The 13,735-nt window shown below is 43.1% G+C and overlaps 1 long non-coding RNA gene across 1 annotated transcript; it reads left to right on the top strand.

The window, feature by feature from the left end:
- Positions 1–1,447: 1,447 nt before the first annotated feature.
- On the top strand, positions 1,448–12,717 carry LOC140685026 (uncharacterized). Its single transcript, XR_012058155.1, has 3 exons — positions 1,448–1,796; positions 2,627–8,198; positions 9,362–12,717. It is a non-coding gene; the product is annotated as an uncharacterized lncRNA (long non-coding RNA).
- The last annotated feature ends 1,018 nt before the right edge of the window (positions 12,718–13,735 follow it).

Here is a 13,735-nt window from a genome sequence, read left to right as displayed (position 1 = left end):
CTGCCACAGATTTATCCCCTGTATTTGTTTTAAAATTCCAATTCATTGAGGGAAATGATCATCAGATGATGACACCCAGTTAAGCTGGTGTGATTTTTGCAGGAAGATAAATGTGTTAAAATAGTAGAACGCCCTAAATAATTTCCTGAAATTGGAGGAGCTGCACATTTGCAACTGCATCACAGAAGGAACAGTAGCTACATTTGAGGAATATCCACACCCTTGTTTAATTTAGTTTTTATATTTCTTTTGAAATAAAAAGTCACAACCCACAAGCTCAGTGCTTTTGGATTAATAACATATACTTGTCAGCAAACAGTACATTAGCTGGCTCTTGGCAGCGCATCAAAACACATCACGGAATGGAGCTGCTTGTGTTTACAAAGCAAGGGAAGGGCAGGACACACTGTATAACGGGTAGCAACTCATTCTCTAGTCCACACAAATGGGCTAAAAGTCTCAGAGGAACTATGGCATGAATAAGACAGAGGAAATATTTTTTCAGTTAGTCAAAATGGTTTATGGGCTGTGATTAATGAAACATCCACCCGCTTGTTTGTGTTAACAATAGCTGCATCCATCAAGCAGAGTGCAGGTTTCTAATTCAGGCTACTGGCGCTGCTTGGGAGGCGTCTCCTCCCCAAACCAGGAGAGTGTCGCAAGAGAGGGACCCGGCCCATGTTGGCAAATGAGAAAATAGGCTGAAAACCCTTTCACAGGGATGAACAGGCTGTTGCTACAGGCAGTCAGTGCATGGACTTCCTACCCACTTTATCGTTTGTCTTCAAATTTGCACAAGCAGGATCTGCCCCATGGCCATCATGCCACACATCCCCAGTCTGGGTGCTGGAAGTACATCACCAGTGTAAGGGTACCTCAAAAATAAGGAACCACAGAATCAGCATGCTCAGGTGACCCCAAGCCTGGACAGAGAGAGTGAGTGTGATTGATTGGATGACAGCATTCAATTCCAGTGTCTGTATTTCTCATACATCTGCTTAGGATGTAGAGCTCGTGACTCATCCATGTTGGTAATGCAGCTTTTAGAGCCAACAGCTGCCCAGCTGTTTAGGCCCAGGAGAGCAAGCCAGACCCCAGCCCTGACACCAGTTCCTTGTCTGGCCTTGGGCAAGCTCTGCAGCCCCTCCTCATTCATTCTTCATCTTAACAGTATTTGCTTACCTACCTCATAAGTACAGAGAGAGTTTGTTGATATTATAGAGCCCTTTGAAGTTGTAAATCGCTGTGAAAATGTCAAGTGTCACTATTATTTTATACTTGGTTGGTATTTCAGATTGAATGGGAGCCTTAGTACATGTAAATTGAATGCATATTAGGAGGTTTCAATTTAAAACATCAGCCAGTTATTGTAGCCCGAAACATCTTGCTCAACTTAAGATAACTATATACTTAAAGCAGAAAAAGCTGCCAAAAGCCAAAGAAGAAAGAGGTTAGAATAACACCACACGTTGCAAAGGTGAGGAGGCAAAGGCGGGTAACCCTGAGGATCCGGCGTGGAGTGGGATGGGAAAGCTTCCTTGCAGTGACTCAAATGTTTTATTAGCTTTATCCAGCAATAACATCCCAGCACACAGGGCTGTGCCATTCATCTGTGCACACAATAAGCACGGAGCAGGGCAGGAGCAGAGGTGCTGGAGGTGCTGCCCTGAGGCAGAGAGGGCAATTTTGCAGGAAACCTGCATTCCTGGAAAGGCAGGTTGGGCTGGGACATTGTCTGCGCCGCTGCTCTCCCCACTCCATTGGACGTCAAACATTTGTTGAACATCTTTTCTTTGGTAAGTGCTGGGGGATTTTTGCTTTTAAAATGTTCAGTCACTACTGTGCATGCATGGTGGTGGTGGGGAATGGAAATACTGATGGAAAACTGGATGTGGCAAAAATTCTATGCCAAAAAAAGAAGAAGGTGTGGAACGGTTTGCAGCAGTTGTTTGTTTTTTTTAATATAAATATGTTGTATAAATATAATGCTCCTCCCAACAGGTCTCTGGACATTTTTGTTACCTGTCCCTTTTCTGAGGTAGTATCACTTGTTGATTCCTTAGTTTATGTTGTATTTAAGAATGAGTTAGATCTGCTGTCCAGGAAGGTACAGTGGCATTTGGAGGGGCAGAACTTTATCTGTTGTTGCATCACGTCTAGGGCAAGCCTTCTGCCAGCAGCCTTGATGGCCACAATAAAGATAAGCAGGGAAAAAAAAAAAAAAGGAAGGAAAATATCTACAGCAATGATGATACAAAAAGTACTCTTAAAAAAAAAAAAAAAAAAAAAAAAACCAAAACAACAGCAACAACCGACTAGTGATCAAAAGGGCTCCAATGAACAAACTTGTTGAGACTGGCCAAGAGTTGGCAACTGGATATAAGCACCTTGCTGAGAAATCTGGGCACTGGGGACAGATATTTGACAGACATCTATGGGCCCATCGTGTCCACAGTTTCCATGTTATTTCTTTATTTCTATTTTTTAATTTTGCTAACTGGACAGCTACCATGCATACAATGGCTTGCAAATTAATAAATCTTCTTATTAATTATTTGTAACACCCCTAAAATGGAGTTCAGAGCACCATGAATGTCCATCTCATTCTATTCTAATATTTTGGCAGGATCTCCTTAGAAGAGCAAGTTTGCTCTTGCCCTGTTTCATCCTTCAGCAGCTCTAAAAAGTCCCCCTGCTCCTCAGAAGAGAAACACAGACTTTCAAATGGCAACAGCAAAGGATTCAGCACATGTTCTGAATGGGGAGTGATGGTCACACACAATGTTACAATTTTATATAATAATTTGTCTCCCTTTAAGCTCCAAGGAGAAAAATCCCTCTTGAAAACTCTTTTCCTCAAGAGCAAGTAGGAGATCTGGACCATGGCTAAAGTCAAGGAGCTCAGCAGTAACTTCTGGCCCTGCAGGACCAGCACAGCCTCTCCTTTTCCTGTTGTGACCTGGAAGAGACAATAAATTACCTGATGATACTTTTTCCCTGTAAAGTGCAGAAAAACCAGGAGCCAGCCTGATGTGAGGTGATGGCCATTGCTTCCCTCACTCCCTGCTGTTGCATTGAAGCATGCAGCTTATTTCTGCTGCTCTCCAAAACTGCCTCTCCTGCCCATGGAGATTTCAAAACTCAGGTCCTGGGTGGTGTGGAGGGCTGATCAGCCTTTTGGGTATGGGACAGCTGCTCTGCAGGGCAGCCCTGTTTTTGTTTCAAAAAGACAAAACTATTGGAGGAGCAAGTCAATGCACGAGCTCTTTTGCAGCTCCTTCACCTTTGACTCTCATCTTCTGGGATGGATTTGCAAGTAGTAGGTTTTATTCCCCTCCTTCCCAGCTTTTACTTGTGTCTAAAAGAGTTTTCTCCTTTGCCCTCCTTTCTGTTCACAAGCATGCAGGCTTTGGATGCACAGCAACTGTTTTGATCTAAAATTCCAATACAGGGTACTTTGCTGGGAGGCATTCTAGATGGGAAGAGCAAAGGGTAGAACTAAACCCTCCTTATTTTGAACCGTATGATCTGGCATAAAAGCTAAATCCCTGTTTTTTAATGCACCTCTCCAATCTAGAATGGCTGCAAAGGAATTAACCTTTCTTGATGGAAATCAAAGCTTTGCCTTTGGTTCCAGCCAAAAGTGATACCAGTTTTGGTTGTCTCTTTCCAGGGGAAAAATAAGGAGAGAATAAAATTCTGAAACCTAAGTCTCCTTATCTCTGGGAAATGAGGTCGATGGGTGGTTTGGATGGGCTGCAATAAAGAAGGAATGTCAGTCCTTGAAACTGCACCCTGCATTTGAAAAAACTCCCCAGCAAAATTCTTTCTTTAAGTGCACATGTTCATGCAAAAATAATCACAATTTGATGAAACAGAATTTTCCAACCCATCCCCCCAAAACCCTATTTTATTGGATAGTTTCCACCTGTGCTTTACATTGTGGATTAAGGAGGGTTTCTCCTCTCTGCCTCTGTCTTTGTAATCCTAGAAGTCCATCAACAGCCAAGGACAAATTTGCAAATAAATTCCCAGCTGATCTGCAAGCAGTTTTCATTTCAAATTCACCAAGTCTTTGACATGTTTCTCTGCATAGCAAGAAAAACCAGGACATTTTGGACCAGCACTTCAGCAGCATGGCTGCAAAGGAGCAATTCCCAGTTTTCTTTAATAGAAGATTTGTGTTTGACTCTCCTGAAATTAGGTAGAAGGGGGGCACACTTACAGCTGCTTAGGAACATTGGCATTTAGAGGATAAATTGATGTTGTCAGCAAAGAACAATCACCATAAACAGATGTATCAGCTTTATCTAACAGCTGCAAAAATTAAGAGTTACAAACCATGCCATTTATTGGATTTTTAGTCTATTTGGCATTTAGCATTTGGCTTGACTAATGAGATTGTGACACATGTTTCCAAACTATCTATAAGGCAGGACTTTTCTAAAATATGCAGAAAAGGAGGGGTAGGGGCAAAAAGAGAAAGTTTTTATCTTTAGTCTGATCATCTGGAAAATAAAAAAAAATCTTGTTGGACTAGAATTAGGAATATTAATCCTTTGAAGTCAGTAATGCTCAAGAGGAAGTTAGATGCAAATGAAATATCTGATTAAACTGGAAAATTAAACTGACTTCTGTTTGCAGAAGGGGTATAATGGGTCTGTAACAAGGTACATTTTTGCTGAGAACTAAAGATGGAGTAATGAAAGCTTTACTCAATTTTTAAGTAATAATTAATAATCCATAGCTATGCCATGCAAGGGGATATTCATTAGTCAGACCACTTAAAATAATATTCACAAAGTCCCACTCTCCCACTGATGAAATTTAGTGTAGCCTCACTCAAGTGCTAATAAAAGTTTTGACCTTGTCAGTTTTTCTGATGATAGAAATATTACTTCTATAGTCTTGAAATCAATTTCTGTATATTCTTTTTCCCCAGACATTCCATCTTTTCACTGTTATGTGGCAGTGCTCATTGCCTCTGAAGATAGGAATGAAGAGGGATGCCCACACTCCAGGCATTGATAATAGAAGCAGAACAGTCACTTTTGCTTGTTTTCATAAAAATATGAATTGACCCTTTTGCTGTTCATTCAGTGCTCTATATTTAAGGGAGTATTCTCAATTACAGAATTTGGCTGTCAGCCCTTTTCTGTATGAAAGACAAATATGTTTTTATCACTCTTGAAGTGTTAAGTTGTTAAGTTCCTTAATATTTCCTCTGAAAAGTAGACTTGCTTGATGAGATTCCATCTGCAATGTCACGGTATTTGCATTTCAAAGATAACTGCGTTCCAAAAACAGTTCTGGAGCAGGACTACCAGATCTAAGAGGGGTCTGGCTCAATGTTTCAGGCAAAATAACAGTATTAACAGCTTCTCATGAGCAGTAGGTCTGGATCTGACCTCAGTTCCTTTAACAATAAATCACTTCCGATCTGCCTCCTTTTTGTAGTCTGTGAAACCCAGATTATATTTTCTTGCAGCAACATGACAACACAAGTGCTAGAAAGAAGAAATAAAGTAAGAAAGGAATAAAACTACCAAGACTTTGATGCAAACTGTGCTACTGAAGAGGAGGACACCACCAAAGGTTGATGGAGGAGCCAGAGTGAAGTCACATATTAATGTCTGATTTGGCTGTTGCTTTCATTGACATCACGACACAATCCATGACATGTTTCCACAGGAGCTGCTGCAGTGGTTTTTGATCTCAAGAGGTTTTTCAGCTCACAGACACACAAATGTGGGCTCTGCTGTCTTTCTCCTGAAAAATCTCATCACCAGATGGTGCAGAAAAGAATTCACAGTTCATAAATGAGGAAATTACTGTTTAGCAATGCACAATGCAAGTCACTTGGCCATGCTTATGACTTGCCTAAGGCTCACCAAGGAAGGATCAGGAACACCCATATAAGTGAGCAAATCAAAACTGTCCCACCCTCCACAACCTCATGAAATTAGGTACATGCATGGTTTAATTTTTCCCAGCACCTATACATTCAGATTTATCAGGAGATTCCATATCCATAGAGAAAATAATAAATCTTCCCAAAAATACTTTAATGTGAAATACCATATGGAAGTTGGAAATTGTCCTGTCAAACCCAAGTGTCCTGGGTTATGATGCAATGGGGAGAAGGTATGAAGTTCCTGACTATGTTTGCAAAATTACATAATTATTTCCAAGCTCATAATTACTTCTGCTTTTTGCTTTTCTCAAGACATTCATCGCCACTAAATTTTTCTCCATTTCCCTGAAGCCATGCTCCTCAGAGACCCTTCCTTTTGCCTCTTACAGTTTTGTTCAGCCCTGTAATAAAATTGCATCTTTTATTTCACATAGCTGGGATATTTTGTGGGAGGGGAAGATTTGGAGCAAGAGCTTCGTTATCATTTTAGCAGAACATGGCAGTAACAACAAAGCAGGACAGCTGATACAAATCATCCATTTTATAAGTTCTAATACAGATAATGCTAGGAAAAGAAACACGTAACAGAAACCAGATATCTCAGTGGGGCTGCTACACGCCATCCATGGCCCAGCCATTTCAGCTCCTTCAAACGTTCCTCAGAGTCCTTGTTAGGATTTTAGGGAGAGTCAGGACAGAGGCAGGGCTTCATATCCGCTGGTTGAAAGGCAGCTGGTTTCAGACTGTGGAGGTTTTGCTAGCAAGTTACTTTGGGGGAGAGAAATAAATATGTGCTGGTGAGGGAGTTTATGTGGAATTCAGTCCAGGGTTCAGGGTGGTGAAAATCAGCCACTGCCCCCTGTGCCATGGCCACATGGGATTGCGGCATTCCCATGAGATGGCAAGCTGACCTAGAACTGCAGGACTAAACTTTTTTGGGATTTCAACCTGTGTTACAGGCTCTCTGCAGCTGCTGCATTCGTTTGGGGAGAGAATAAACAGGGGAGAGCCACAGCTGCCTCTTTGTGCTCCTGGGCTGTCCTGGCAAAGGCTGGAGCGGCTCTGCCCGGCGCTGCTGCACTGGGCTGGAGGCACTGGGCTCTCACAGGAGTCAAAAGTGCTCTGTGCAGGCAGGTGGGGCATCCACCCGGCCAGGGCCACAAGCGTGTCATGTCACCACAGGCTCCGAGCACACAAAGAGTTCCCACACACAGAGGAATAATGTCCTTACACACCCTCAGTTAAACGGAGCTGGTTTGAAACACCACCGTGAAACATTTGTTTTCTTTTAAACTTGTTTTTCTTCCTTCCAAAGGTCACCTTAAGTGGATCCCAGGTACATTTTTTCTCCAGGCTGTTTTTGAGCCTGTATTGACCGATTGCCAAATCTCAGCCCTGCTGATTGCCAGTTTATAACACGCTGATAAAGCCGGCTTAAGCCGCTTGTGCTCCCCCACACCAAAAATGTCCCTTGTCACTCCTGACCCCCTCCCTCCCCTGCCTCCCACATCCCAGCCCAGCTCACTGCCTGGATTCTCTGCGTCCCTGACTCCCCAGCAGCGCTGTCCATGGGCAGACACAGCAGGCTGAGGGTGTCCAAGGATGAGGGTGGCTTTTGTCCCCAGCACGGGCACTGTCACCGCTGCAGCTGTGCACATCTGGGCCAGGGCAGCTGGCCGGGCACCCACTGCTCCCCACTGAGCAGCTGTGGAGCTGAGTCTTCTGACAGCCCTTGGAGCAAACATTTTACCAAAAAACCTTTCCAATGGGGTGAAAATAAATTAATAAGGATGAAGAAAGCCGACAGTCTTTGTTTCGTCTTCATTTTTTAGCTGAAACATTTTAATGTTTTGTCTTTTTATTATTTTTGATTGGCCAGATTTCTTTTTTAATTGCTGCAGACAGTTTTGAAAATCTGCAATAAACTAAAATATTTTGATTAATCTCAGTCGGGGCAAGTTTTTCTGAGTTGGTGAAAACTGAATCTTTGAGAAGAAGGGAGGTTGTTTCTTTAGAAAATGAAAATCTTTCTGTTTCTGGATTGTCTAAATTGTATGGATTTTTCCACCGAAGAAAATAAAAACAATTAATTTCTTTCCCAAGTAAAACATAATTTTTTTTCTCGATCCAAAGTCAAAATAATTTAAATTTGTGCTTATTTTTCCCTTTGTTTCACAAAAACAAAGCCAGGGCTTTGGGTGGCTGAGTTGAATGTCCTGGGAAAGACAGACGTATTACTGCCCCAAAAGATTCCGTGGGATCTAATGGAGACCTCATCTTTCAAGTGAGACATAAAATCACAGTCCAAGCTAATTGTAGGCACAGGGATTTTGTGGCAGTCGTTTTGCAGCAATCTGGGTATCAGTTAGAGGGCTAGAACCAAACTGCATCTCCACTCTGCCTCCAGAGGTTTCAGGGTATTTTCACAAAGAAATTCTTCATTTCTGTAGTGTGGCTTCACACTGACCCATGTTATCCCCAGCATTAGCTACCAACAGCTGCCAGGCAGGATTTTTGTCCATTATGTATATTTTTGTATCGTCATTTTGTTGAGTTTATGAAAAGATTTAGAACAAAATCCTGGCCCAAGTCAAATCACTGCTAAAATTTCTATGGACCTCACTAAAGGCAGGGTTTTCCTCAGAGGATTAAAGCAGAGGGGTGTTGAACTGTTAATAGTTCAGGAGAAAACTGAGCAATTAATTTCTTTCCCGTCTATCATCATCTTGTGCTATTCTGAAATGTGCTCTGAGCACGTTGCAGTTTTCTCCCTATTTAATCATGATTTGAAGCTATTTCACAGCTCAGTTTGGACACTTCTTGCAGGGATTTGAGAGCAAAAGCCATTTTGGTTCATTTCATTAAGCACCTCAATTCAGGGATTTACTTCTAATCCTTGTACAAAAATATCTCTCAGAACCAAATTACTCCTGCAATGTTTGTCTTCATAAATTGAAAAAAAGAAACACTTGCCAGGAATATTCACAGTTATTTACTTTATTTTTCTATTTCCACGGGCTTTTTAGCAGTGCTTCCTGCTGTCGCAGCCTGCCTGGGATTGGCCACAGGAGGGATTCAAACTGCACATTTGCTAAAAAATCTGAAAGCAGTTGCTCAAGACTAAATAAAAGCACGAATTCATTGGCAGCACAAGAAGAAGAAAAGTTATTTGCTTGTTAAGGTCATTGTAGGAATTGAGTTTTACTGAACAGCTATAATTACAACTAAAGCAAATTATTATGCATAAACATTAGCACAGGTAAGAATCGATGGTTACTGCTGGAGCGGTCTGGGGCTTACCCCAGGATGTCGCAGGATTGCGTTTCTCATCACACAAAATTTAAATCGGGTGATGTTCAACCAAATTCCATAATGAAAATTTGATTTTCCCAGGTGCTTCTTCTTCTGTGAAATAAAAAGTTGGGAAATGTCCCCTTTGTCCACCAGGTGGCACGAAGGGAAGCGCCACTGCAAACCGGCTGGAATATTAACTCCTCGAATAATAGCCTTGCTGGAGGAGATGCAGAGTGACGGGAGATCCCACCAGCACCCGTACCAGTGTTCCCAGAAAAGCCACCTGCCCCAGGAGAGGTGGCATTGGCAGTGTGGGTTTGGGACATTTGTGCCTGTCCCCTCCGGTCAGACATAAGGGTTTGCAGAAAGGGTTTGCCTGGGGTGGCTGGTGAGAGAGGCTTTGGAAATCCCCACTGCTCTTCGGGGCACAGCATGGCTGTTGGGGACAAGAAGGGGACACTTGGGCCAGGGCACTCACGGAGGAGGGGGAGCAGAGATGGGTCAGTGACGGGGTGCCAGGATGGGGCAGTGGTGGCTGATTCGCTGCTTGGCCACCCAGAAATGGAGCAATGTGAGAAACAAGGAGGGATTTGATACAGACTATTTGTGCCCAAAGGAGAGGGAGTTGTGAAACCTTCCTGGGGTCATAGGACAGTGCTGTTGGTAAACGGGGATGGAGGGGGCAGCTGATAGGGGGAGAAGGTTTCTGGGAAGAGCAGGAGCCTGCTGCAGGTAGCAAAATACAAATGAGCCATCAAAGGCAGAGAGGGAGAAAAGGAGACTTTCCTGAACAGTGGGGTGAGGGCAGGGGTGAAAACAAGCGTGTCCCAAGCTCGGCAGTGAAGGCTGCACAGTGAGGATCCAGCTGTAGCCAGCTGCCGGGCTGCCCAGTCCCAGCCTGGCTCAGCTAAGCTCAGCTGGGCTCAGCTCCACAGTTCCTGGGCTGAGTGTGGGAGGTTTTAGCAGAGACACCAGAAGGTTTCTGCACCTTTGGTTATCTCAGACAGAGAAGGTCGAGTCTGACACAAGAGCACAGAGGTAGCAGGAGCACGGCAGTGAGATGCAAGAGGCAGAGGGGCAGCAGGAAGGTTTTAGCCTGGTCTCAGCCTTCACTCTCAGCACAGGCATGAAGTGTGATACTGGGGACATCCATGAGGAGCGTGACCAGGCTGGTGGCCTTAAACCCCTACCGCAATTGGCTTTTGACCAGACAAAGGAGAATTAAATATTTGTATTAAACGGAACATTTACTCTTCTCTATCATACAGGTGACTAGTACCTTCAGAGCCCAAAAATGAGCCTGGGGTTAGGAACATCTCAATGCTAAGCAGATGACAGTGGCCCTTTGCTCTTCCCTGATGTGTCTTTGCTACCTGCCTGCTCTTCCTTTCAGCCTCTGAGCAGTTTTTGGGCATTGCGACCAGGACTGCTCACAGCCATCCCTCCTCTCCCCACCCACCAGAGCCTGGCACTGCACAGGGCAACCACAACGATGCTTCAACACGTGCCCTGGCAAGAGGAGCTCAAGGAGGGCATTTTGGCAACCTGTGGCATCCCCTGGAGAAGTCCCAGAACAAGCAGGAGATGCTGGAGCATGGAGAGGAGAGCTTAGGGGAGAGCAGGAGCAGAGGGGCAGTACAAGGGCAGCAGACAGCCCTGGCACAGGCAGCTGGAGCAGGGAAGGGAAAATGCATTTTAGGATAGAAATAAACCCAGGGTGCACAGAAGAAGCTGACCTGACACATCTCTTGGGAAAATATCAGTCCTGTATTTACTGACCCCAGAGGTGCAGCTGAGCTTTGTGTCAGTGCCCCTCCATGCTGCACATGGGATGTAGGAGACAAATGTCAGGGAGGTGGATGGAGTAAAACAGTAGGAACTCGTCGATTTCAAAGCCCATTGTATTAAAATATGTTTATATCTTGGTTCTTTATTAAATATAAGCAGTTTTCTACTTGTATACATTTCTACATCTTCAGTGCAATCTGCTTTGCATCAGGCATTGATATATTGGTATAGTATCTGAAATGTTAGCTCTCAGGGAATATAAATAGCATACTGATACTAAATCTGCTTTCAAAAATAGTTACAGGACAATAAATCTGAAGGACTTGAAGGTTTTTAATCACCTCTACTTAGTTATTTAGGGATGGGCCAAAAAAGCAATCATTTAAATTAAAGAAACAAAAGAGACAAAACAAAAAATTCTTATGCACAATAATTGCTTTCTCTACTAATATTTATTCTGAGGCTAAGAAAATATTATGGAATTTTACAAATATCTTTCACTCTTAATTTTTCCAGCGTGCTAAATATTGATCCAAAAGAAATCTTATTCAGGATGGTGGGGGTTTTTCCCTTTTTCTTTTCATTTTTTGTCCATTTCAAGAAATCCTAAATAATGATTCTGTGGGGGAGATCTCACTGGGGATTAAGCAAGGACAGCTCATGGTACTTTGCTGGACCCCAGCCACCAGGAGCAGCTCCCTCCATTGCTTTTGCCAGTATTACAATTTCATTAAACCCAGAGATACTTTGGGTGTTGAGGGACAGCGGAAGCAACTCCTCTGATGTTATTTTTGTTTGTTCCCCTTAAAGGTCTGAAAACTGAAATTCAGGGGAATGCAGGTGAGTTGGAGAGATGCAAAGGGCTGAAGAAGGGGGTCAGTGTTAGGGCAGGCAGGGAGTGACAGAGAGGGGCAGGATGCTCATGTGAGGTGCCATGTCTGCAAGAGAAATGGGGCAAAATAATGCACAAGCCACAAAATTAGGAATAGGAAAGTGTCCGGGTCTGACAAGGTTGGTTTTGTGGCTGCAGGAAAAGGCTTGGGCAGACTTTTTAAATAACCTCCTACAAGTTGCCTTAGGCCCCGCAAAGATTTAATATATTGTTGAACCTAAGTCACTTAATAGCCATGTAGGACTCAATGGAGCTATTCATGTGAGCGAAGCGCTGCTCTTAGCAGATCTGCTTCCTAATCTGCAAAGCAGAGAGCACTGCCTCGGCACAGGGCTGCAGCAGCAACCACTGCTGGGCAAGGCTGGCTGCTGCCAGCACCCAGGTACCTCTGGCAGTGCCCATAACCATCTATCCCACATAGCCAGCACCCTGAGCAGAGCCAGCCCTCAGCTGTCACCCAAAATGTTCTTATCTTAGCCATTGAATTGCCTTTGTTTTCTTTTTGAAATTAAAACTGTTCTTTAATGATGCAGTAGGGTTAAGGAACAGCAATGTAAAATACAGTTGCACACTGTCAGAAGTGCTGTCAACGTCATTGCTCAGCTATTTAAATTTAGAATAATTCAAAAGCAGGTGAAAAGGGTTGCAGAGAAGACCAAAAGCTCATTCTGAAATAAATTCTAAGTGTCTTTTTTCAAGAAGGTATAACCCCTAATAAAATATAAGTGAGGCAGCCAAAAGTAATCTGCAAACATAGATCCCAGGTTCCCATTTATGGTAATCCATTTTATTGAAAGTCAATTAATAAAAAGCTTTGGTTTAAATTAAATTAAGTATGAGTCCATCTCTATTTCCCAACAAGATTAAGTCCTTGAAAATTACTAAACATAGCTGCACACAAATTGCCTTTTCCCAAAGAGAGCTTCAGCATCTCAAAATATGTCCTGGATGTGAGCATTCATATCCAGACTGGGCACAGCTAATTGGTACCCTGGAGGGTTTTTACTCTTGGCATTTGAGAAATAATGAGAATCAAAACCATTAGTAGGCAGGGAAAAGGGTGATAGAAATGCTGGCCTGCTTTTTTCTGTCATGTTCATATTATGTTGTCTCTGAGCAAGAATTCCCACTAATTTTCCTTGCAAAGTTCAGTAACTCTCTTAAATTGTTGTGTGACAAATGCAGCTCTTTATTGAACAAAGTTTTTAAGAATTGCTCAGGCAGATAACTAGGGAAGATGATAAAAATAGGAGTGGGAGATATTTGGTGATAGATCACATCCTTTTTATTGGAAAAGGGCACACAGACATCACCCTAAAATAAGAGGTAGGAGATATGATTGGGGTGAGAAAGGTGCTTTTTTTCTTTTTTTTTTTTTTTTTGGTTGTAGTAAGTATATTACACTTTTTCTATCTTCATAAAAAGAAAAAAAATCAAATGCACATGTGAATTTCTTCAGCCTTGGAGATGGGTGGCTGCTTAGTGTCACACTGGAAAGCAATCTGGAAGTCAGAATTGTACTACTGTGGTTATCATCAAAACTAATCAAACACTGGTATCCAAAAGTGTGAAGCCCTTTCAGCAGGCAAATCAAAAAATGCACCAACTCTCAGAACCAACACAGACCAAACAAGAAATTGCAAACACATGTCTAGAAGCGGCTCCAGCCCCATGTATCTCAGCAAGGAAACGTTCCTGAGGCGTGGGACCCCCATCCCTCCTTCCCTGGGTACAGGGACATCCCTCAGACTTTCCCAGACTTTCCCCTGAGGGCCCTAAGGTGGTCAGGCTAATCCCAACAGGAACAAAACAATGTCAGGGAAAGGTCTTGGAGAGAAGCACCAGGA

Source organism: Taeniopygia guttata, chromosome 13, assembly GCF_048771995.1.
Source record: "Taeniopygia guttata chromosome 13, bTaeGut7.mat, whole genome shotgun sequence".
In the NCBI taxonomy this organism is placed as follows: Eukaryota; Metazoa; Chordata; class Aves; order Passeriformes; family Estrildidae; genus Taeniopygia; species Taeniopygia guttata.
Note: the sequence above shows the minus strand (reverse complement) of the source record. Positions and strands in the feature narration are given on the sequence as shown.